Genomic DNA, 23,428 nt, shown 5'->3' with positions numbered 1-23,428 from the left:
ATGAGACCTCATTCATTTTTTTTTTAAACCGGACAAATAAGAGGGCAAAGCAAAGGACAGTTTCAAGCAAAGGACAGTTAATTCAACAGCACTGAAAAACAAGTCTTAAGAAAAATCTCCAACCCTCCTTCCCCCAGCAAGGATATACTGATATATTTGATCAGAGATTTCCATAACTTAAATAGGAGAGGAAACACTAGAAACATATGTGGCAGGGAAACCTAGGCTTCCAAAGCTGCATCCTTAATGGAACCCTTCTCTATCTCCTTGTTCTTTTCAAAATCCTTTCAAGGACTTCAAACTTTTGAACAGTATATGTAAAGCTCAAGTATCCCACCACTACAGAATTGGGCAAAAGGGACCTCCAGTCTCTATAAAGTGTTTGAACTCTGAGTCTTTTTAACCTATGTCCATCCATCCATCATTCTTTCCTTCTTTCCTTCTTTCCTTCTCTCCTTCCTTCCCTCCTTCCTTCTTCCCCTCCTTCCTGCTGTAATTCAAAGTCCTTTCATTTTGTTCTGTGCAGATTGAGGTGATCTTATCACCTTACTTCTTAAGCTGACCCATCTCATACATGAGAATCAACAAGATGCATAAGAAAGGACACTGGACTAGAGATAAAAACACACCCTGGGTACAAGTCCCAGAACTCATATTTACCATCTAGATGACTTTTAACCTCTCTGAGCCTCAGTTGCCTCCTTTTCATAATGGGAACAATACAATAATACTTGGTATTTGGACCAGATGACCTTTAAGGGTTCGTGTAACCCTTATTCAGCGATCTTATGACTTGCAGTGCCAGGCTACCATTAGGAAAGTGCTTCTTAAATTTTAAACTGCTATTCAAATGTGAGATTTTGGCTTCTTTATAACATTAATTTGTGGGGAGCAGAACTCCCCCACACTTACCTTAAGGGCTAATGATGCTATCAATCAAAAACATTTCTTATCAAAGACCTACTTTTGTGGGATTCAAGTACTGGGTAGTGTGGGAGGGGAGAGAAGGAAAGGAAACGAGAACTTATTAAGCATTTACTATGTAATAAGTGCTTTACAAATATTATCTCATTTGATCCTGCAATAACCCTGGTCACGTTAAGTGCTATTATGATCTCCATTTTACAGATGAGCAAACTGAGGGAGACAGAGGTTAAGAGAATTGCCTAGGGTCACACACTTAGTAAGTGTTTAGGACTGGATTTGAACTTAGGTCTTCTTGATTCCAAGCCTAGCACTCTAGCTATAGTGCCACCTGGGTACCAGGTATGTATCAAAAGGGATTGTTTTCCTTCTTAATAAATGAAACCCATAACTGACTCTACCACAAGTCTAATGAAGCCTTTTCAATATAAAGAGTAATTACTTTGAGAGTCAGCATATTCAGACCCAGCTCTGCCTCTGACTAATTCTCTAAACTTGAATAAGTAACCTCTCTGAGCTTTAGTTTCCTCATATGTAAAATGTGGGGGATGCACTAAATGTGCTCAGTCCTACAGTTAACTGTATGACTTGGTCCTGACCTCAATCAGTTTACCGTCTATTTGAAGGTGTCAGGTTTTTAATGTTACTGAGTTATAGCTTGGAGAGAAAATGTCTTATTCATGACATAGCCCAATGGGTATAATAAGGACCTCTGTTCTAGCAAGATAGTTCTATTCTTTATTAAAAAGAAAAAAAAACAACAAGGCATTGCAATTTCTTCAAGTCTTCCCCTTTCAGGCTGAAAAATCTTCATTTCTTGAACTTTTCAGTGTGAATTTTGTTTTCCATCCATTTTATCATTTGCACTGCTCTCCTCTGGACTCACTCCATGTTTTCCTTCTTAATAGATGGAGCCCATGCATTATTCTAATAAAGGTCTGACAAAACCTTTTAAATATAAAGAGCCCAGGAAGTCTTCCCAAAACACCTGCTGAGACAGAACTGTTTTTAAGCACATTCAGGGTGTCAGCTGCTCTTTGGAGGGCAGTCCCACTTAATAATGCTGTTTGGTGCTTCAGCATCCTGCCGGGAGCCCACAGAATGAGCACAAGGATCTCAGCACACCAGCAAGGCATCCCCATGGTGTTGTAGGAGAGTGGCAGGGGAGAGAAGGGAAGCTTTACTTAGAAATAGAGTAGATTAATGCTAAGGGGTTTTTTTCTGCCCAAGCAACCACTGAAGGATCTATTCTAGGTGGCAGAAAAGATAAGAAAGCAACATCTCTCTCCTCCTTCCTTGCTTACTCTCCCTTTTTCTTTCCTTCCCCTAAATATGTGGTGAAGTCAGTGTTCTTGAGAAGGTCATCCTTGCCAAATCTGCCTGGGAGCCTGAGGTCTCTCTTGACTATCTCTCATATATTCTGTCTCCAGCCACAGCGGCTAGCCACAGGCTCTCTTTCTAGCATATTCTTATACTCAGAATTCATAACTTCCCTTTCCTTTCCTCCCACTATCTGAACTCAGAGGTCTACCTGTGTCCAATTTTTGCCCATATTTTTCAGTGTAATACAAATGCCACTTCTTCAAGGGAGCTTTGTTTCTTATAACATTAATAGTAATAGTAATAATATCTAGCATTTATATAGCACCTACTATGTGTCAGGCACTGTGCTAAGTGCTTTGTAGATAGTATTATTATCCCCATTCTATGTTTGGAGAAACTGAGATTAAACAGAAGCTAAGTGACTTTTCCAAGGTCACAAAGCTAATAATACCCACATGCCTGAGGCTATATTTGAACTCAGGTTTTCCTAACTCCAGGCCCAATGCTCTATCCACTGTGCTACCCATCTTCACTCAGATGAAAGTGATTAATTACTTCCTCATTTGATTATGTAGATTTTAGATTTCCCATGTATAATTACATTATAGTTTGTATTACTTTTACATATTTTGAGTATCATAGAAGCAAAAATTTAAAGCCAGATGAGGCCTTAGATATCATTTAGTCATTTGATCATAGAATCATAAATCTTGAGGTGGAAGGGACCTTAAAAGTCATCTTGTCTGCCACTACCCCCATCTTACAGGTAAGAAAAGTGACTTGGCTAAGCTTACACAGGTAGTAAACATCAGAAACAGAATTTGAATCCACATCATCTGAATGTAGAGTCACTATCTTTCCACTATACCACCTGTCTCTAAATCCCTTGTTTTATAGTAGAAGCAACCTAAGAAGTGAAGCAACTTACAAGGTCACGTAATACACCTCCCCAATTCTGCTCATACGCTTGTCCACTGATCCCCTGCCCACAAGCATACACACTCCCATCCCTTAAATGCATGCAAATTGGAAGTAGAAGAACATACATCTAGATCTGAAATGGACCTCAGAGGCCAATCAATCCAACACCCTTATTAGATGGATAAGAAGAATGAAGGCAGGAAGATTCAATGATTTGCCCAAAGTCATGGTACCAGTAGTAACTGTCATGGGTAGTCATTATTAGAGGCAAGATTTGAATCTAGGATCTCTGATTCCAGAGTCACTGCTATTTCTACCATACCACACCACTTCCCACTCCTTCATTTTATAGATGAGGAAACTGATCCCCTAAAAGGTAAAGTGATTTCCCCTAAGCTATAAGGTCATGTAGCTCATTGGCCTTTACATGCTCATACAGTTACCCACAAATACACCACTGCATTCTTACCCAGAAATAGACATCCTTCTATCCCTTACACATACACAGTCATGTCTACCAAGTACACTTGCAAAGAAACATATATCCAGCCAAACACATGCAGGAATACCCATATGCCTGCCCTACACTTGGATGCTCACATGTATACAAGCACACCCCTCTCCAAACACATACCAAAGCACCTCCATAACTACATATAAGGATTAAAAGAACCCTACTGCTGTCCTTGAGGCTTTCTTTTGCTATCTTCTCTTCCCATGTCACCAGTTGAAACTTGAACTCTAGGACTCTGATCCTTCTGTAAATCTTTCCCTTTATCCAACTCAGATGATCTAAGGAGCTCCTGGCCCCATTTTTCAGCCTAGTCAAAAATGCCAAGTTATTTCCAGGTCAGGGCTGGGAATGGGGGAATCACAAATCCCAATTTAAAGTCAGAGATTTCACAAGCTCATAGCTGGAAGGAATCTTAGAAGTACAATACATCTAGTTTCAAATTCCATTATATTCAGCTGTCCCCATAAACCATCTAAATATCTCAGAAATACCAATATTATGGCAAAAAAAGTAACTGAGTGAATTAAGTCATAGAATAATGGTCTGTCACACCTGGAATTCTCTCATTTTACAGTTGAGGAAATTGAGGCCCAGGGAAGTAAAGCAACTTGCCCAAACAATATGTAAATCACAGAAGACAGACAGCCATAGAACTATAGAGAATCATGAAGTCTACTGAATTGAGAATTCTGGACTGAGGAAACATTGTGATCACTCATGAAAACAAGAGCACATTAGCCTATATCATGTGCCATTGGTAAATACAGAATATTAATGTATAAGGCAGGAGTATCATGGTGGATGATGATGCCAGAACACTGGTCCTGATTTGGAGTTCTAGGTGGCACAGTGGATAGAGTGCTGGGCCTGGAATCAGGGAGACTCATCTTCCTGAGTTCAAATCTGGCCTCAGACACTCACTAGCAGTGTGACCCTGGGCAAGTCACTTAACCCTGTTTGCCTCCCTTTCCTCACTAATAAAATGAGCTGGAGAAGGAAATGGCAAACCACTTCAGGATCTTTGCCAAGAAAACCCCAAATGGGATCATGAAGAGTTGGATATGACTGAACAACTTTGTGAAAATATGGTCACTGTATTTAGGTGCTATCAAGTTCAAGATCTATTGAAGGTGAGGAAACTGAGGCTTATTTAAGGGAAATGAAATTGACCAAGATCATACATCTGGTTAGCGCCAGGGATGGGACTCCAACCACCTCCTTTAAGTTTCCTTGTCTCTTTCTGTTACATACAGATCCACTGCCTGCCTCCAATAAGCCCTTACTTTACAGCTAGTTTTGGCTGACCTTTCTCCCTTCGGGTACCAAGGGAGAACAGCAGTTGTCTTTGGAGGGGTCCTTTGTACTTGGGTGCTTGGGGCACGGGGTGGGGGTGAAGATCAGAGGCTGGGTGACTGGCTCATCTGTGCAGCTATCATTAGCTGTGAAAATGCAAATCCGAACTTACTTCACCACAGCAGCTAACAAGATAATGAATATTTTCATCAGCTACAGAGAATACAAACATCTGTGGGAACACCAAACCCTACGCTCATGGGTGAGGAGGGAGGGAGCATGCGGAGGTGGGGAAAAGCAGCTTCTCACTATCCTCGGGAAGAGGAGATTTGTTGAGTCTGATGAAAATAAGGGGCACCCTCCCCTCGGTGTACTCACTCTACTCAGGATGACAGACAAGCTCTCGGAAGCATTCACCTTAGGATCACATTTAACAGCCTTTCAGGATCTTTTCTTTGGACTCCATCACTAAGGCTCTTGGCCTCTGGCCCCTTCCAATGTCATTGTTCACTGATCCATATGACAAATGTGGGCAAGGAAACACCCAAAGCAAAAGCTCCAGGGAATTGTTTCTGTCCTCCCTCTGCCACAAAGGTCACTATAAGAAGAGTTTGTTTTTGTTTTTGTTTTTGTTTTTGTTTTTGTTTTTGTTTTGTTTTGTTTTGTATTTTGTCGGTTTCCCCTCCAGCATGCAGGACAGTGTCTAGCAGTAAATGTTTGATGATTTATTGATTTCTTTGTCACTAAAAGGTTTACAGGCTCTTTCCTCACAACTCTGAGTGCAAGTATAATCTTACTCTTAAGGATAAGGAAATTCATACTCAAAATACTGAAATGACTTGCTCAGGGTCATAGAACAAATAAGCATAAGACCTAGGACTACACAAGACCACTGCAGTTGCTTTTAAGGGATTTGGCAGTTTCCACAAAAGAAGCAAATTAACTAATAATGCTGAAAGTAACAGGTTTTGTATTAGAAGAAATGTTTTGCCTTAGGTAAGGGAAGGCGCTTAACTTTAGACCCTCAGGAAGGAATGATGCAAAGGGAAATGGAAAAGGGGGTCAGGGCACATCAATAATACTTTCATAAAGCTGCAACTATGTTATCTGCACGGTAAGATACATGGGGTCCCAGTCTTGGATAGGATGATCTTCAATGCCTTCACTTCTATAACTACTTGTTTTCTATTTTGTATTTTAACCTATGTATGCCTTTCTATGTATATACTATCTCTCGTGTTAGAATTTAAGATTATTAAAGGCAAGAATGTTTTCCCCCTTTTTTCTTTATAAAACAAGCATAAGTGTTAAGTGCTGGTTATACACATTTAATATGTGCCTGATACATATTAAGCACTTAATAAATGCTTATTTGCTTGATTAAATCCTAGTGAAAGTAGGAAAGAACCATTGAGGTACCCTCCTTTCTTGAGACCCATCTTATGCCAAAATCTTAATTCCTCTTCCAGTTCAGTACAGGAAATATAAGTTGTCTCACAAAGCAGAGTCTCAATGAGGCAGAAGAGGGTTAAATATTTATAGTGGTGGGGTGGGCATCTTATTTAGACAAATTAATCTGTTTCTTACCTCATGTGTCAAAGTTAGATAGGCATCAATTATCTAGGAGGCTAGGAGTTTCAAGCACGGAAGATTCAGATTTTGGGGGTAGTTATTTCAATGAAGGGACTAGGTGGGAATAACATACAGGAGGAGAAGGTGTCTTTGGAGCTGACTGAGTGACACGGCAGAAATATTAGACCCAGCACAGAAAAAAGTTTTTCAGGCTACTGTGGATTTGCATCCAAATTTATCCTGATTCCAATTCCAGTATTCTTTGCATTGTACAATCCTGCTTCTTCTATCATAAAAGCTATTAAATCATAGCATTTCAGTTTCTGAAAAATTATTTGAGATCACCTGGCTAGAGAAATCTCTCTTGGCAATAGGCCACAGAGAGTCTGCAAGTGAGGGGTATGGATTGTGTCCAGTACCTGGGTGGAAATTGAAGGGAAACAAAAAATTACTTCATTATAAAATAGGCTATTAATGCAGTACCTGACATCTACATAGTTGAAAGCATCCAGGTGATATGAACTTTTTTGTTTGCATTCAAGGGACCTTAGAAAACATTTAGTCTAGCTTTTCCATTTAATAGATTAAAAAAAAAAACAGATCTAGGGACATTTGATGATTTCTCCATGATTACAAAGATGATATACAACAAATCCAGGATTCAAAGTCAGGGACCCTGACTGCAAATTCAGTGTTTTTGTTTGTTTTAGACTTCTCCATGTTCTACAAGGTAGACAGAGATGACTCCTGTATTGAGGGGTAGAGTGGATCTATAACAGAATGACTGTGATATATGGTCCTTAAACAAATATGCCAATTCTCAGATTCCATCTCCTAGAGTCTCTTTCTTACAATGTTGCTCAGCCAGATACATCTTTACTTTCTCTTTTGTTTTACTGATTCTTTAAAAAGGTGGATTCTAGAGCCAAGATGGTGGAATACAGGCAGCAATCCATCTGAAGTCTCCCAACATTCTCCTCAAAACTTTAAAATAGCTCCTCAAATAAAATTTTAGAGTGGCAGAGCCAAAGAAAAGGTGAGATGGAGGCATTTTTCCAGCTTAAGACAATTTAGGAGGTCAGCAGAAGAGATCTGTGACACCACAGCAGGAGCTAGCCTGGAGTGCAGCTGCTGTAGCACCACGTTGGACCTTGGAGGAATAGTGGCATCATCAGCAGCTTTCAGAGCTCTCAGCTCAGAGACAGTAAAGGGGTCAGAGAAGTGATCAAAAAGAGATTAGATTCCTATGTGGGAAGATGATACATGTAACTTAATAACTTTATCATTATTAGGACAATTAGAAGGAGTCTACATAGGTAGAGGGCATGAATGTGAGTCAACTATGTTGGGATGATCTCAAAAAAAACTAAGAGGAGAGAAAGAGTGATGCAGTGGAAGAAGGGGGAAGAGAGACAGAACAGGGAATTTTTTTCTCATATAAAGGAGGTACACAAGGAAGAGCTTTTATAGTAGAGGGGAAAATGGTGGTGGTGGTGGAGGCAGGCAATGCTTGACTCTGACTCTCAGTGGAATTAGTTCAAAGACAGATAACACACACACACATACATACACACACACACACACACACACACACACTCATTTGGGTACAGAAATCTATCTTACCCAATAGACAAATACAAGAAGAAGGGGATAAGAGATATTGTGGGGGATGATAAAATGGAGGGCAGATTAAGGGCAACAGTGGTCAGAAGTAAAAGCAACTTTTGAGGAGGGACAGGATAAAAAGAGAGAGAAAAGAATAAACAGAAGAAAATAGGATGGAAGGAAATACATAGTAATTATAACTTTGAATGTGAATGGGATGAGCTCACCTATAAAAAGGAAGCTGATAGCAGAATAGATTAGAAAACCAGAATCCAACAATATGTTGTTTACAAGAGACACACTTGAAACAGAAAGACATACAGAGATTTAAAATAAAGGGCTACAACAGAATCTATTATTCTTTAGCTGAAGTAAAAAAGGCAGGGGTACAATCATGATTTCATACAAAGCAAAAGCAAAAATAGATCTAATTAAAAGAGATGATCAGGGAAACTACATTTTGTTAAAAAGGTACTATAGACAATGAAGTATATGCAAATATTTTTACAGCAAGTTTCTCTAATAAAGGCCTCATTTCTCAAATATTTAGGAAGAAGATTCAAATTTTAAAAAATGAGAGCTGTTTCCCAAATGATAAATGTTCAAAAGATATGAATGCACAGTTTTCAGAAGAAATCAAAGTTATCTGGGTCACACAAAATTGCTCTAAATCACTATTAATGAGAGAAATGCAAATTAAAACAACTATGAGGCACTACTCATGCCTATCACAAATGACAAATGCTGGAGGGAATGAGGGAAAATAGGTACATAAATAAACGTTTTGTAGAATTGTGAACTGGTCCAACTATTCTGGAGAACAATTTGGAACTATGCCCAAAGAGCTATGACACTGCATGTTCCATTTGACCCAACAATACCACTACTAGGTCTATATCACAAATAGATCAAAGGAAACCAGAAAAGGACCTATATGTACAAAAATATTTCTATCTGCTGTCTTTGTGTGGCAAAGAACTGAAAATTGAGGAATTGCTCATCAATGGGGGCATGGCTGAACAAGTCATGACATATGATTGTGATGGGGTATTACTGTGTTATAAGAAATCATGAGGGGGTGGTTTTAGGAAAAAAATATGGCAATATCTACATGAACTGATACAAAGTGATGTGAGAACCGAGAGATCTTATTCACAATAACAACACTTTTGTAAGGATGATCAAGTGTGAAAGACTTGGCTTTTCTTATCAATACAACGATTCAAGATAATTCCAAAGGACTCATGATGAAAAAATGCTCTCTACTTCCAGAGAGAGAACTGATGAACTCTGAAAACAAACTGAAATACATTTTTTTAAACTTTCTTTATTTCTTTAGCTTTTTTGAGATGTAGCTAATATGGAAATATATTTTGCATGATTTCACATTTATAATTGATATTATTTTGCTTGCCTTCTCAGTGGGTAAGGGAGGCATGGGAAGGAAGGAGATAATTTGGAAGTCAATATTTAAAAAGAAAAGAATGTTAAAAATAAATAAATTTACAAAAAAAGAACAAAGACAAATTAACATAAAATTAGAAGATTAAAAATGTGAAAATTATATTAAAATATAAATGTAGATTCTGAGAGTCCTACCTAAGGCAAAACAAATGTTGCTTTGTTCCAGGTGTGTGGGGAGTGAATACTGTAACCTGAATAGAAGCTTGGGAAGCTGATGTGGAGAGTGGGGGAATGTGAGAAGGTCAGGACTGACAATATTCTGGGAACTTTAGGGGAATTTAGTTTTCATTTTCTACAAATGATCTGGGGAAGGTGGATCCAAGCATCATCCTTTGGGTCACTTCATCCAGTAATCACACTACTTCATACCCAAGCCTGGAAAAGGACATCAATATGGTAATGTTGTACAGCAACCAGTCTTTAAACTTTGAGATCTGATACTCTCTGAATCTTAACTGCCCACCAACCCAGATATACTGAGTTTAATAAAAGCTTAATTGTAACTCTCATTAAGCACCACCCTAAAAGGGATTAACAGAGTCCTTTCTAGACAAGTTATTCAATATACACTATAACATTGGATTATTTCCCCACTAAGTTTGAGCAAGACTTCTAACATCTGCCTTTTTGGAAGACCATCTCTACCACTGGAAGCTCCGACTGGGGAAGGCTTGTAAAAGAGCATTCTAGGGGCAGCTAGGTGGTGCAATGGATAGAGCACCGGCCCTGGAGTCAGGAGGACCTGAGTTCAAGTCCGGCCTCAGAGACATAATGTGTGACTCTGGGCAAGTCACTTAACCCCAATTGCCTCACAAAAAAAAAAAAACCAGCATTCTATTGACTTAACTGGCAGCTAGGTGGAACAATGGATAGTGTGTTGAGGCTAGAGTCAAAGAGACCTGAGTTCAAATCTAGCCTCAGACACTTACTAGCTGTGTGATCCTGGGCAAGTCACTTAATCCTGTTTGCCTCAGTTTCCTCATCTGTAAAATGAGCTGGAAAAGGAAACGGCAAACCATTTCAGTATCTTTGCAAAAAAAAACCTCCAAAGAGGGTCATAAAGAGTTGAAAACAGCTGAAACAATGGAACAACAACAATCGACTTAACTGGAATCACTACTCTAAGCTCCTGCTTAAGGGTCAATGGCTTACAGCAAAACAGGAGAAGACAGATACCTGGATTGTCATAAGGACATCAGGGAGGATCTGTGTGTCCCAAGGCAATGTTATGCTTTCTTGCTAGTCTGTCCACATGCAATAGGGGAGGGACCACTCTGGTATTTCCTGGCTTGTGTTAATTTATCAGCTCCTACTTCTATTGACTTTGATTCTCAGTAGAATCTTGGTCTTTAGTGTCACCTGTGCTCAGGCATTTATTTACTGTCAGCTCCAAGAAGATCAGAAAGGTGCTGGGGTCAGGCTTGCATACAGACTGAGATGGTGGTAAAGGGGAAAGGCACAGGTAGTTGGAGTAAGATGTCAAACATCTGCATCCCCTTCCCACCATTAATATTGGTCACATGTGGCCTAACTAGCACCTAGATATGAAGAATAGTTAAAATGGGATGCCATCATTAGATACTTCTCCTTTTCAAAAACAAACAGAAAAATGCTACCTCCACTCCTTGACTCCATTTTCTTCTCGCTTCATTCTCACTAATTAACTCCTTGCAATGTGGCTGCTAATTTCACTACTTATTGAAATTGTTCTCTTTAAGATCATGAAGAATCTTGTCAATTCTAATTTCTATAGGCTTCTTTCATTCATCATCTATCTTAACCTCTCAGAAGCTTTTGATACAATCGATCACTACGCCACTCTCCATTTCCCTTCATAGATACTTCCTCTTCCCTCAGTTTTAATGACATAGCTCTTCTCCTGCATTCTATTCCTATCTATCTGCACATGCTTTACCACTCTTTTTCAACTTATTGATTCTTCAACAAGCATTTAGTAAGTTTATATTATGTGCCAGGCACTGTGCTGAGTGCTATGGCTACAAAGACAAAAACTAAAGTAGCTTCTGCCCTCAAGGAACTTCAGTTATCTTAGGAAAAACACCATGTATACAGATAAGTAAATATGAAATATATCTAAAATAAATGAGAAAACATTAAATAAATGGGTAATTTTAGCAGGGAGGGAAAGAGACATCATTAGTTGCATGGATCAGGAAAGGCTTCATGTGGAAGGTAGTGCTTAAGCTGAGCTTTGCAAAAAAAATAAATAAACAAATTAAAATCTAGAAATTCTAAGAGACAGAAATGAGAAGGGAGGAAATTTGTACTTCAGGCATGGGGCATAGAGCCAAGAAATAAAATGTATTCAGGAAGCCCCAAGTAGATATATTTGGTCAGACATTTCATGGAAGGGAGTAAGGTATAATACATCTGGAAAGTTAGGCTGGGGCCAAATAGTGAAGAGTTTTAAAGGACAAATAGAGAAATTTGTATCTTAGGACCTCTTGTGGCTTTTTGAGCATGTGCATGATATGGTCATATTTGTGCTTCAGGGATATCAGTTTGACATCTTTATGTAGGATGGATTGTAAAAGGGGAGAGACTAGTTGTAGGGAGACCAAATAGGAAGCTACTGGGTCAGTTGAGGCAGGAGATGATAGGGGCCTGAAGTAGAATGGTGTCTATGTGTGGGGAAAAAAGGAGGTAAATGGGAGCCAAAGTAAGCTTTGGCATCTGGTTGGATCTGGGGGAGGGGAAAGGAGAAGGAGCTGGAGTCAAAGACAACTAGGTTAACTGAGGTGACTGGAAAGAAGGATGGTGGTGCTCTTGATAAAAATAGAAGAGCTAAAAACAGGTGTGATTTTTTTGAGAAGAAAATGTGTTCTCTTTTTGAACATGTTGAGTTTGAGATGCCTATGGTATGTTCATTTCAAAATGTTTAAAATAGGCAGTTAGTGAAGTGAAACTGGGCTCAGGAGAGATACTAAATATGAACATCAGGTAGGCATCTTCATAGAGATAACAACTGAACCCATGGGAGTTAATATGATCACCAAAACAGAGGGTATAAAGGGAAGAAAAGAGGTCTAAGGATCTGTCCTTGACTTGGAGCACAGCCACAATTAGGGAGTGAACACTGATTGTGATTTAGCAATTGAGACAGAGAAGTAGCTAAACATATGGGAGAACAAAGATAGAGCAGAGTCATGAAAACCCAGAGAGAAGAAAGTATCCAGGAAGGTAACAGCGTAAAATGCTGTAGAGTGATCAAGAAAGATAAGAACTGAGAAAAGGCCAATGGATTTGCAAATTAGAAGATCGGTGGTAAGATGGGAGGAAATAATTTCAGTTTAATAATGATGTTGGAGGTCAGATTGCAAAGAACTGAGAAATGATTGAGAAGAGAGGAAGTAGAAGCAACAAGTGTAGATGACTTTTCCTAGAAGTTTGTGAAAGAGAAGAAAAATCTGGGATGGTAGCTTGAGGGAATGTTATGTCAAGTGAAGATTTTTTAAAAGTGAAGGAGACTTGGGCAGTATAGTACTTAAAGAATAGAAGGTAGGGAGAATGAAGTTTAGAGGGAGTATGATTGGGCAGTGGTCACTTGTTAGAGGAGATGGAAGGGAATGGAAGGAAAGGCACAAATAGAAGTGTTGGCTTTTTTGAGAAGGGTCACCTTTCCAAAAGAGACTGAAGTAAAGAAGGAAAGACTAGAGAATGATGTAATAGGGTTTTGAGATATACAGTAGGGGAGAAGAGAGGCTTATGAAGGATGGTTTCTATTTTATCAGTAAAATATGAGGCAAAATACTATGCTAAGAGAAAGGGGGTGTTATGAGAGGCTTGAATAGAGAAGAGGTTTGGCAGAATCCATGTGAGGAATACAATAGAGATATGAGGGGAAAAGAGCACACAGTTGAGATTAGATCACAAGACTTTGTAGTGGGCACAGTCAGCATGGTAACATGACTTTCCCCCATTATCATTGATTTATTTCCCCATATATCATTCAATAGATAGTGAATAGGAAAAGAAGAGGTGGGTGGCAGGATTAAGTCAAGGATGGGATTTGGCAAGGGATGTATGCTGACAGGACAATGTGGCAAGGGATTTAGGACTAGAGGACAGGGTGAAATTGAACTCGTTAACTACAGAATCAAGCTTGGAGAAGGAGAAAAGGGAAGCCAGAAAAGATGATGTTTAGAAGAACACTGAGAAGTAGAGGGACTGGAAGTCACTCTGAAAACAACTGATTTAAGAGGAGTGGGGCACAGGGAGATATTGAATGGTTAGAGGTTATGGTCAAAGAGACGAGTTTCAGAATTCTTGATTATGGAAGTAGAGCATATGGAGACATCAAAGGTATGACTATCTTGTGTATGACTGAGGTGGAATGTGGATATATCGAACATCATGTGAGTTGAGATTTATAAACTGAGAGAATATTAAGCTATATGTTGAAGCCCCCCAGTATAAGACAATATATTGGAGTACAAAAGAAGTACAGAAGACTATTAGTCACATATTAATAAACTACTTCAGATAGGAAGAATAATGACAAGGAATGGGAAGGGGATAACTTCGAAGAGGATTTAAACAAGGTGATATTATTAGATATACCTCAAAGGATGAAAGGATCACCTCAAGGTGATATACTTCAAAGGATGAAAGACGGCTGAAGTGGTAGCACCAAAGGAAGGGTCTTGAAATGGCAAATGGGATGACTTTCCTCCTGGACCTCCTGGTCAGGAGGCATGAAAGAAGGTGCATCCAATACTAGAAAATATGTCCAAGGATGAAAACGTTTATTTTCCTGAGAGGAATCAGCCAGTTCTTATTGAGGGCTAGAAGATGAAAAGAACCAGCAGAATTATATTAGGACTTGAAAGGGATAAGGATAAGAGAATAGGAGATAGTGGTAGAGGAGGAAAGTTGCTTCCATCTCAGAATCTGAATTTGCTAACCATAGGATGAAAATGTAATACTTTTTGTTTGGGGGTCCCTTCCTCAGGACTCCAAATGAATGGGAGAAGATGCTATTAATTCTTTCAAGTATTAGGGAAGAAAGGAGTTTGGAACTGGAGTTAGTGGCCCTTTCTGTAGGTGAGGTAGTGGAAACACTATGTCAGGAATGTTAATCTTTGGTGCTGTGTTGGGTCTCTGAGTCAAAAGTGTGAGGCTGGAGGCTCTGGTGCTGGAAACAAAGAACTAGTACCTGGGGCCCTGATGCTAGAAGTCAGAGGTTAAATGTATTAGAGTCATATTCTGATCTGAGTCTTGGCTATTAGAGGCAAGGTATGTTAGATGGTATGGGAGGTTTTGACCTTGAACTGGGCTCAATTCAACAACAGTGACTTTCTTTTTCATTTTAATAAGGAATAAGTGATAGCTTTGGTGCAACAAGTCCATGAAGAGTAGCAGTAGACCTCAGGACAGTAGATTTTTGGAGACAAATCTCAGAAAAGTGTTCTCCCTAAAGGACAGTTATTTTGACTATAACATTTCTGGTCCTGTAAATGATGTGTGAACACGTTACAAAGTTACAAGGCAATCACCAAATTCCATCTCCTTGGTTTTCCTTTCCACAATGTTGCTCAGCCACAAACTTCTTATGTCCTTCACGGCTGGACTGTCTTCTCTTTTCTCTTTATGCTCTATCTTTTGATGATCTTATCATTCCCCCTGGGTCAATTATCATCTCCTTGCTGATGATTCCCAAGTTTCTATATTCATTCCAAATTTCTCTATTGTGCTCTAGTCTTACACTGCCTATTGTCTCTTGGACACTTCTAAATGGATGTCTCATAAACATCTCAAATTCAAAATGGCCAAAATAGAATTATCACTCCCTCGCTGCCTCAGTCCCACCCCTTTTCCTAGCTTCCTTATTTCTATGGGGTATTACCATCTTTCTAGTCATTCAGGTTGGTAATGTTGGCATCATTCTTAATTCTTTCTTTTCTCCCTCTCCTCCTATATTTAATCAGTTGCTAATTACTGTTGATTCTACCTCCACAACATGTTATAGCTGTTCCCTTTTCTCCACTCAAATGCCTCTCCACCCTAGTTGAGACTCTCATTATCTCTTGCCTGTACTATTCCAGCAGTCTTCAAATTGGATTCCCAAGTCCCAGTTCCTCCCCCACTTAAGCCATCCATTCTCCATATAGTTGTCACATTCATATTCATAAAGCACAGATCTGACTATTGCCTCAGTCAGGACTCTTTGATAGCTTCTTTTAGTGGCCTTTAGGGAAAAAAAATAAACAATTCTCTCTTTGGCATTTAAAGCCTTTAAACAGTCTGGCTCTAGACAATCTTCATGGTTTTATTGCACATGGTTCATCCTCCTTTGTGTATTCTATATTCTTGTCATCCCAACTGGCCTGTGTTGTTTCCTGAACTTTCAATGTCATTTCCCACTTCCATGTCCTTTCCCCAACTGTGCCCCATGCCTTGAATGCATTATTTCTATTTACTCTGTTCAAAGACATAGCTTCTTTCAAGGCTCAGGTCATCCTCCAACTCCTATGGAAGACCTAGTTCTCTCTTTCTTCAAATTGTCATTATACTACATGCACACACACGTGTGTGTGTATATATATGTAAATATATATACACACATATGTGACATATGTATACACATATATGTATAGATACATATACATATGTGTATATTGTGTGTATATACATACACATACACATATATATGTATGTTTATCCACATTTAGGTATATAGCAAAAAAAAAACTATCCCTACCTTAAGGAAATCTGCATTTTAATTAAAGGGGAGATAAGTATGTGTGTATATTTCTGTACACATGCATATATATATATATGTATATATATATATATCTGTATGCATGCATATGTACATATTTATTTCCTCTTTGATTAAAACAAAATTTCCTTAACACAGGAATAGGTTTATTGTGTGTGTGTATGTGTGTGTCCTGGTGTCTCTACCATCTAGAACAGTGCTTTCTTGACTGCTGTTTTTTTTTGTTTGTTTATTTGTTGTCCTCTGTTTCCAAGAAGACCAATGACATCACAGAGTGATGTCTTGACTCGTCCAGAATCACTGAAGTCCAGTGTCGGGACAAAAGTCGGGATGACTTGTGATAGCCTGGGAGGCAGTGAATGACTGTGGTGTCTTTGGTATCTGACCAAACTCTAAGTGTTCCACAGAGCTTGCTTCAGCTGTGTTCATGGATGTTGAAATAAATTATTCTCATCCGCCTATTCCACCAGGGAAGCCTTCACATGCTTTGGGTAACTATCCCCCTAACTTGCCTGCAGGTTTGAAGCCTGTCAGTTACCCTCAACCTGGTTTGGCCCATCTGCCAAGATGGTTTTACCAGGATGTTGCCTCTGCACATAGTACAGCTTTTTAGAGCCACAGGTGAAAGTTGAGTAAAGGAAGACACCAAAGACTGGATGAGCAGCCCTGAAAAAGGTGCAGCAAACCCTAAGACCAAAGCTGCTAGTCCTCTCTGAGCACCCTCTGAACACGGTGGACACTTAACAAAGGCTTTCTTGATTGGATTAACTGGCCTGGATGTGAGTTCCCCCACCCCTGGTGCAGTAATTCTTGGGACCTCTGTTTTCTTCCTTCTTCTGCCACTTGACCCTTGTTCTCACCTCTGGGCCCAGGTGCAACAATTTCAAGTTATGGCTTTGTGGATTCTTATATCCAGGAAGCAGAATAAGAGGAAAAGGATCATCTGATTATCTTTCCTTCCCTGAGTGAGCAAAACGCTATCTGGGAAGATGAAAGTGGATGGATGAACTCACTGCCACTTTGTAACGTGTTCACACAGCATTTACAGGCATCAACTATAAATTCCCCAGATAGTGTACGCTTTTTTCCTTTCTTTTCTTTTTGTCAAAGGCTCGTGTAAATCAACGTCAGAGCTAAGCAATTTGGAGACTTTAGCAGAACCTCTGTTCACAATTTCTCAACATGAGCAGAGCAGTTGGTGTCTGCTATATTTTATTCTGTGTGGCTCCTGCAATCAATACTGACCTGCCTGTTCTTCTAACTGCATGGCTGTCTTCTCTCCCCTGAAGGCCATGTTCTAATATCTGCATTTCTTCTCCTCCAGGCAAACATCATCCCTCAGGCTTTCCAAGGATATATTCATTGAGGGCAGAATGGGGAGGTCACTTTTATGTTTAGCTGGCACGTTTTTCTTGCAAGAATGACAAGTAAAAAAGGTGTTCTGGTATATTCTTTGTGAAACCCTGTCAGAAGCAATGGGGAGCTTGGGCTGAAGCAGGCTTTATTCTATCCCAGATAATGCTCTTTAGAATGCAAGATCCTAGAAGGCAGGGGATATACTTTCTCTGTTGTTATTCTCTCCCCCCAGGACCTAGCCCAGTGTTGTACACTCTGGGTCAGTGCTTGATATATTCAGTTTGATGATGCCACTGGGTTTGAAATTCAACAATTTAAAAAGTTGTTTATTAGCAGTTGAAATGGAACAAGTCTGCTATGGATGAAAGAGAACAGGATGTGGGGTAAGGAGACTTTAGCTGTGTGACCCTGGGCAAGTTGCTGGACTGGGAGTCAAGAAGACCGGGGTTCAAATCCTGCCTCTGATTCTCACTCATTTCACCATATCTGTACGATTCTTCATTTGTAAAATGATGATGATGATGACGATAGTTGTACCAGCTATCTCATAGGGTTATTGTAGAGCTCTTTATAAATGGATACATGAGAACAAAGAATTTCCAAGTGGCAAGGAGCTTCCTGGGTCATCTTGTCCAACTCAGACCTAAGCAATAGCCATGCTCTCATCACAAAGTAGCCCTGTATCTTTCACTTGAAAATGTCCTGTGATAGGAAACTGACGACCTCTTAGGATAATCTCTTCCCTTTCAAATGTGATTATTACTATTGTTATTATTAGTTTAAAAGAATTGAAATTGTTAGGGTATTGTGAGTTACATTAAAGCATAAACAAATGTCTGTTGGAAAGCAGAATCTATGTATAACAAATAGACACTTTCTTATTAGATCCCTGAGAGCAAGGATTGTGCCTTATTTACTTAATCTTTACACCTCCCCAACATTCTGAGCCAAGTGTCTTGCACACATCAGATAACCAATAAAGTTGTGGAAGAGAATAATACTTATGTAAAGTACTTCACAAACTTTAATGCACTGTATAAATTTCACCTCTTGTTATTAAAAGTAAGTAACTTTATGTATGCTACTCCATTTGATCCTTATAACAGTCTATTAGGTAAATATTTTATCACTTGCATTTACTTTACAAATGGGGAAACTGAGGCTCAGAGAAATAAAGCAATTTGCCCTCGTCACAAGTTTAACAAGTGTTAGAAGCGAGATTCCCAAATCCTACAGTCTCTACTCTGCCTTGTAAAGCTTCACTCTATTTATCTAAATTAACTAGCCTACAAAGGAGGACATTGGTCTGTATGATTAAACTGAAGCAGGCAAGGGCAGGACTGATTGTTACACGAAGTATAATTGTTATAATAACGACATTTCATTATAAAGACTTCCCAATCACCAGGGTCCCCATCTTGACCTATGACCAAAATTTGCTAAAATCTAGATATAAAGTGATTAATGTTTAATAAAAGCAGGAATTATGTTCCTCCACATTAAAAAGAGGTTACATTCTCATAAAAGGAAAGCTGGGTTAAGAATCAAAAGAAGCAGGTTCAAAACCTGGCTCCAGAGATTCCTAATTATTTGACTTTGGTCAAGCAATTTCCCCTTCTGAGCTTCATTTGCCTCTCCTATAAGGTACAGATAATCTTAATCTGTCCTATTTGCCTCGAAGAGTAGTTTTGAGTAAAGGGCTGTGTAGACCTTAAAGCATCACACAAAAGTGAACTATTATTATCTGCATAAAGTAAATCTTGCCATACCTCCAAGTCATTTTGTAATGTTTCTGATTCATTCAACAAATATTCATTGATCAATCACTTACTATGTGCAGAGCCCAGCTGGTGGTGCTGAGGTATCAGATAAGTCACTCTTGCTACTCTCCTGGAACTCATAGTCTTGAAGGAGAGAGAAGACACGGACACAGAATCCATGAATGTTAAGTTGGAATGGACCTCAGAGGTCATTTTGTTCAAACTGTACTTGAAGAAGAATACCCTTAACAGCATCTCTTATAAGTGGCCATTGAGTGCTGGGGAACTCACTACCTCTTAAGGCAGGTCTTCCTAGTTTGGCCTCATCCATGCATGGAATTCACTTTACCCTCACTGAAACCTCAATGAATCTATTTCTTCCCTCAAGACAGATCATGAACTATCTTCTACATGAAACCTTTCTTGATCCTTCTAACTGCTAGTTTCTGCTCTCCTAAATTACTTTGTATTCATCTGTATTTACCCTGTATATACTTGTATAGATACAGGTTGTTTCCTCAAAAGTATTCAAGCTTTTTGAGAGTAGGAATGGTTTCTTTCTTTCTTTTTTTTTTTTTATTTTTGGATTTGTATGCCTAGTACCTAGTGCTTGGACCATAGGAGGTGCTTAATATGATTAGTGACTGATTTATTTCAATTGTTGGGAAGCCTTACTTGTAGTCACCAATTTATATTGCAGGTAAGGGGATTTTAGGAGCAGCTAGGGGGTACCGGAGGATAGAGTACCAGGCCTGAAGTCTGGTAGACTCATCTTTCTGCCTTCAAACCTGGCCTCAGGCACTTTCTAGCTGTGCGAGCCTGGGTTATTCACTTAACCTGGTTTGCCTCAGTTTACTCATCTATTAAATGACCTGGAGAAGGAAATGACAAACCACTATAGTATCTTTGCCAAGAAAACCCCAAATGGGGTCATGAAGACTCAGACATAGCTGAAAAATGACTGAACAACAACAAAGGAGATTTTAAAGTCCCACAAGAGATATGCAAAGAACTATGTTCCTTAAGAGGAGGGTAGAGATCCCTTTCAGATGTGGGACCCAGAAATATATTCCTGAAGAATATTTTTGAACACAGCCTTTATGGAATGGTTAGAAACCAGAAAGATAGAGGCAGGAGTGGGGAAAACAGGGAGAGATCAGGAAGGACATTCCAAGCAAAGAAATATTTTACCTGTGTAAAAGTCTGTCAATTATATATTATTCTGTAGGTCTATAAAGCATTTGGGGAGCCTCTATGGGTATGTGACCTGCACATTATGCAAAACAATTTGGAAATGATCATTTGAGGAGTTGAAATAGCATCCTGCAGATAAATTAAGGTCTTTGAACTAAAGAAGTCTTCTTTATAGTGAAGTACAAGATATGCCTGATAACCTGGACTAATGAACTAATCAAATCATAAGGAAACAGAGATTAGGAGACTATGCCTTTAAAGCTGGAGGGGATCTCAGAGGCCATCTAATCCAATCCTTTCATGGTTCTGATGAGGAAACTGAGGCACAGATCTACCCCTTTCTCATGCTGAAGTTCCCCACACCTGTGATACATTCAGAGGAGCTCTCGGTTCTTTTGTGGTTCATAGGAGCCTAGACCTTTACAGCAGGAAAGGAGATAGATCATCTAGTCCAATCCTATCCTTTTCTAGATAACACAACTAACTCCAGTAGAATCAATGTGACTACCAAAGTCACATAGGTAAACTGGACCAGAATCCAAAATTAGATTATTGGGACTTTCTTTTCTCTGAGAAGGGAGCTTGGTGGAGGAATGCTGTTTGTTTGGAAACAAATCATGCCTAATTAAGAAAGATGCTTAAAGACTGTCTTAGAGAACAGGCTGCAAAGGAATTCCACCAAAGTCAGATCTCAGTTCTCCTTGAGAACACAGGCCTGACAAAACATTTTAAACCAAGGAGAATGTTAGAAACAGGAAAGCTGACAACTTCTAATAGCAGTTTAACAAGGCGACACTAATAAAGAGCATGTCTGAGAGTTAATGAGCTCCATGAGAAAGACAGAAACAACACAGTTTGTTCAAAGAAACACTGGCAAAGTACCCAGCTTCAGCTCCATCTCTTCCCAGTACTAGAGTTTGTTCCTCCCTAGTAACTAGGAGTTGAGAAAATACTTAGTTATGCTCACAATTCTCTCCTAAATACTTTGCTAAGTGTAGGTAGAATACAGAGCCATAGACATACAGAGCCATCGACACTTTGTATCACTAGGCTCTGTGTTCAAGTATTTCCTACTGATGGCACATCTGTGACTTGCACATAACCTGGCCCTTTTATGTAATTTAGAGAGTCATGGAATTCTTATAGAACCTTGAGATTGGGAAGATAATTAAAGTCCACTTAATCCAACCTTCTTCCCAATGAAGTGTCCATTCTATAGAATCAATGGCCTATAGATGAACCAGCCCTTGCTTGAATACCTCTAGTAACAGGAAGATCATTACTTCACAAGACAACCCTGCTGTAAAGGTCTAGGGTTCTAGGTTCACAACAACAACAATTCCATTTATGGACTGCTCTAATTATTGTTGCTAAATCTTATTGCTTCTACCTCTACCACATCTTCTACCCTTGTTGCCTTCTCTTTAATCACACAATTACTAATCTAGTTCAGGCTATCATCAGTTAATGTCTGGGTTAGTATAATAGTTCTTAATTACACTGCCCATTTCAAGTCTCTCCCTGTTCTAATAATTTCTTCCTATCATCATCGTCACTACTAACATTAATATAGTGCTTAGTATGTGCCAAATACTGTACTAAGTGCTTTATTATATTGTTATAATTACTATCTCCTTTGATACTCATAAGAAACCCCAGGAGGTAGGTGTTATAATTGTCCAAATTTGATAGATGAGGAAACTGAGGCAAAGAGAGGTTAAGTATCTTGCTCAAGGTCACACAGCTGTCTAAAGCTGGAATTGAATTAAAATCTCCCTGATCTTAGGATCAGCACTGCATCCTCTGTGCCACCACCTGCCAAAATAATATTCCTAAAGTAGAGATCTTACATATCCCTTCCCTTACCCAAGAGCTTCATTCAGTAAATCTGTTACCTCTAGGTTAACATACAAACTCTTCTGTTTGGCATTTAAAGATCTTCTTAAAAGACATCATCAGGAGTTCCCTGTACCAATGAAACAATGTGTCCAAGCCTTCCTACCATGTGTGTTTGGTGTTACTGTGGTGCCTGAACAGTGTAGTTTGGGGATCTTCTCTATAGCAGTAGCACATAGTGGGGAAGCACTTAATAAATGCTTATTGACATGAAATGACTTGTTAACCAATTACCATGAGAGATGCAAGAACACTTAGTAGAATACATTTTTTTTTTCAGTTCTGTGTGTTGTTTTCCCAGAAGTTGCTTTCATACACTGAGGTCTTATTTCCTTCCTATGATTTTTTTTCTTTTTTAAGATGTCCTTCAGGGGCCAGATACTTGACTTCTTAAGATAATATAACCAATTTTCTGGGCAAGAGCTAATATGTTTAATTACCTCATTTAATTCACAAAAAAAACCTGTTCTAAGTCAATACTTCAGAGCAGTACTGCTCATTTTACAAATGAGGAAGCTGAGGCACAGAGAGGTTAAATGGATAGCTCTTGGTCATTTCCCTAATAAGTGTAAGAGCTAAGATGCAAACCGAGGTTTGTAACTCCAACTTCAGCCATCTTTCCACTCTATTATTCTAATTCCTAGGGAATAGCTAGAATAAACCTAAAACTCAGAGAATGGCATAATGGTAAGTCCAGGGGATTGAACTAGTTCATGTCACCTCCATAGCCCTTCCTGTGAATTAAATGGGTCATTGAGTATGAGGTAGGCATGATCCTCACTTCTGACTGCTTGGTTTTTTTTGTTTGTTTTTTATAATTTTTCTTTTCTGGTGAGGCAATTGGGGTTAAGTGACTTGCCCAGG

At 39.1% G+C, this 23,428-nt stretch overlaps 1 protein-coding gene across 1 annotated transcript in view; it reads right to left on the bottom strand.

The window, feature by feature from the left end:
- The window catches only part of ASTN2 (astrotactin 2), a 1,115,013-nt gene that overhangs the window by 428,872 nt on the left and 662,713 nt on the right, over nt 1-23,428 (bottom strand).

This window comes from Phascolarctos cinereus, unplaced genomic scaffold, assembly GCF_003287225.1.
Source record: "Phascolarctos cinereus isolate Bilbo 61053 unplaced genomic scaffold, phaCin_HiC Scaffold_2;HRSCAF=192, whole genome shotgun sequence".
Classification (NCBI taxonomy): Eukaryota; Metazoa; Chordata; class Mammalia; order Diprotodontia; family Phascolarctidae; genus Phascolarctos; species Phascolarctos cinereus.
Note: the sequence above shows the minus strand (reverse complement) of the source record. Positions and strands in the feature narration are given on the sequence as shown.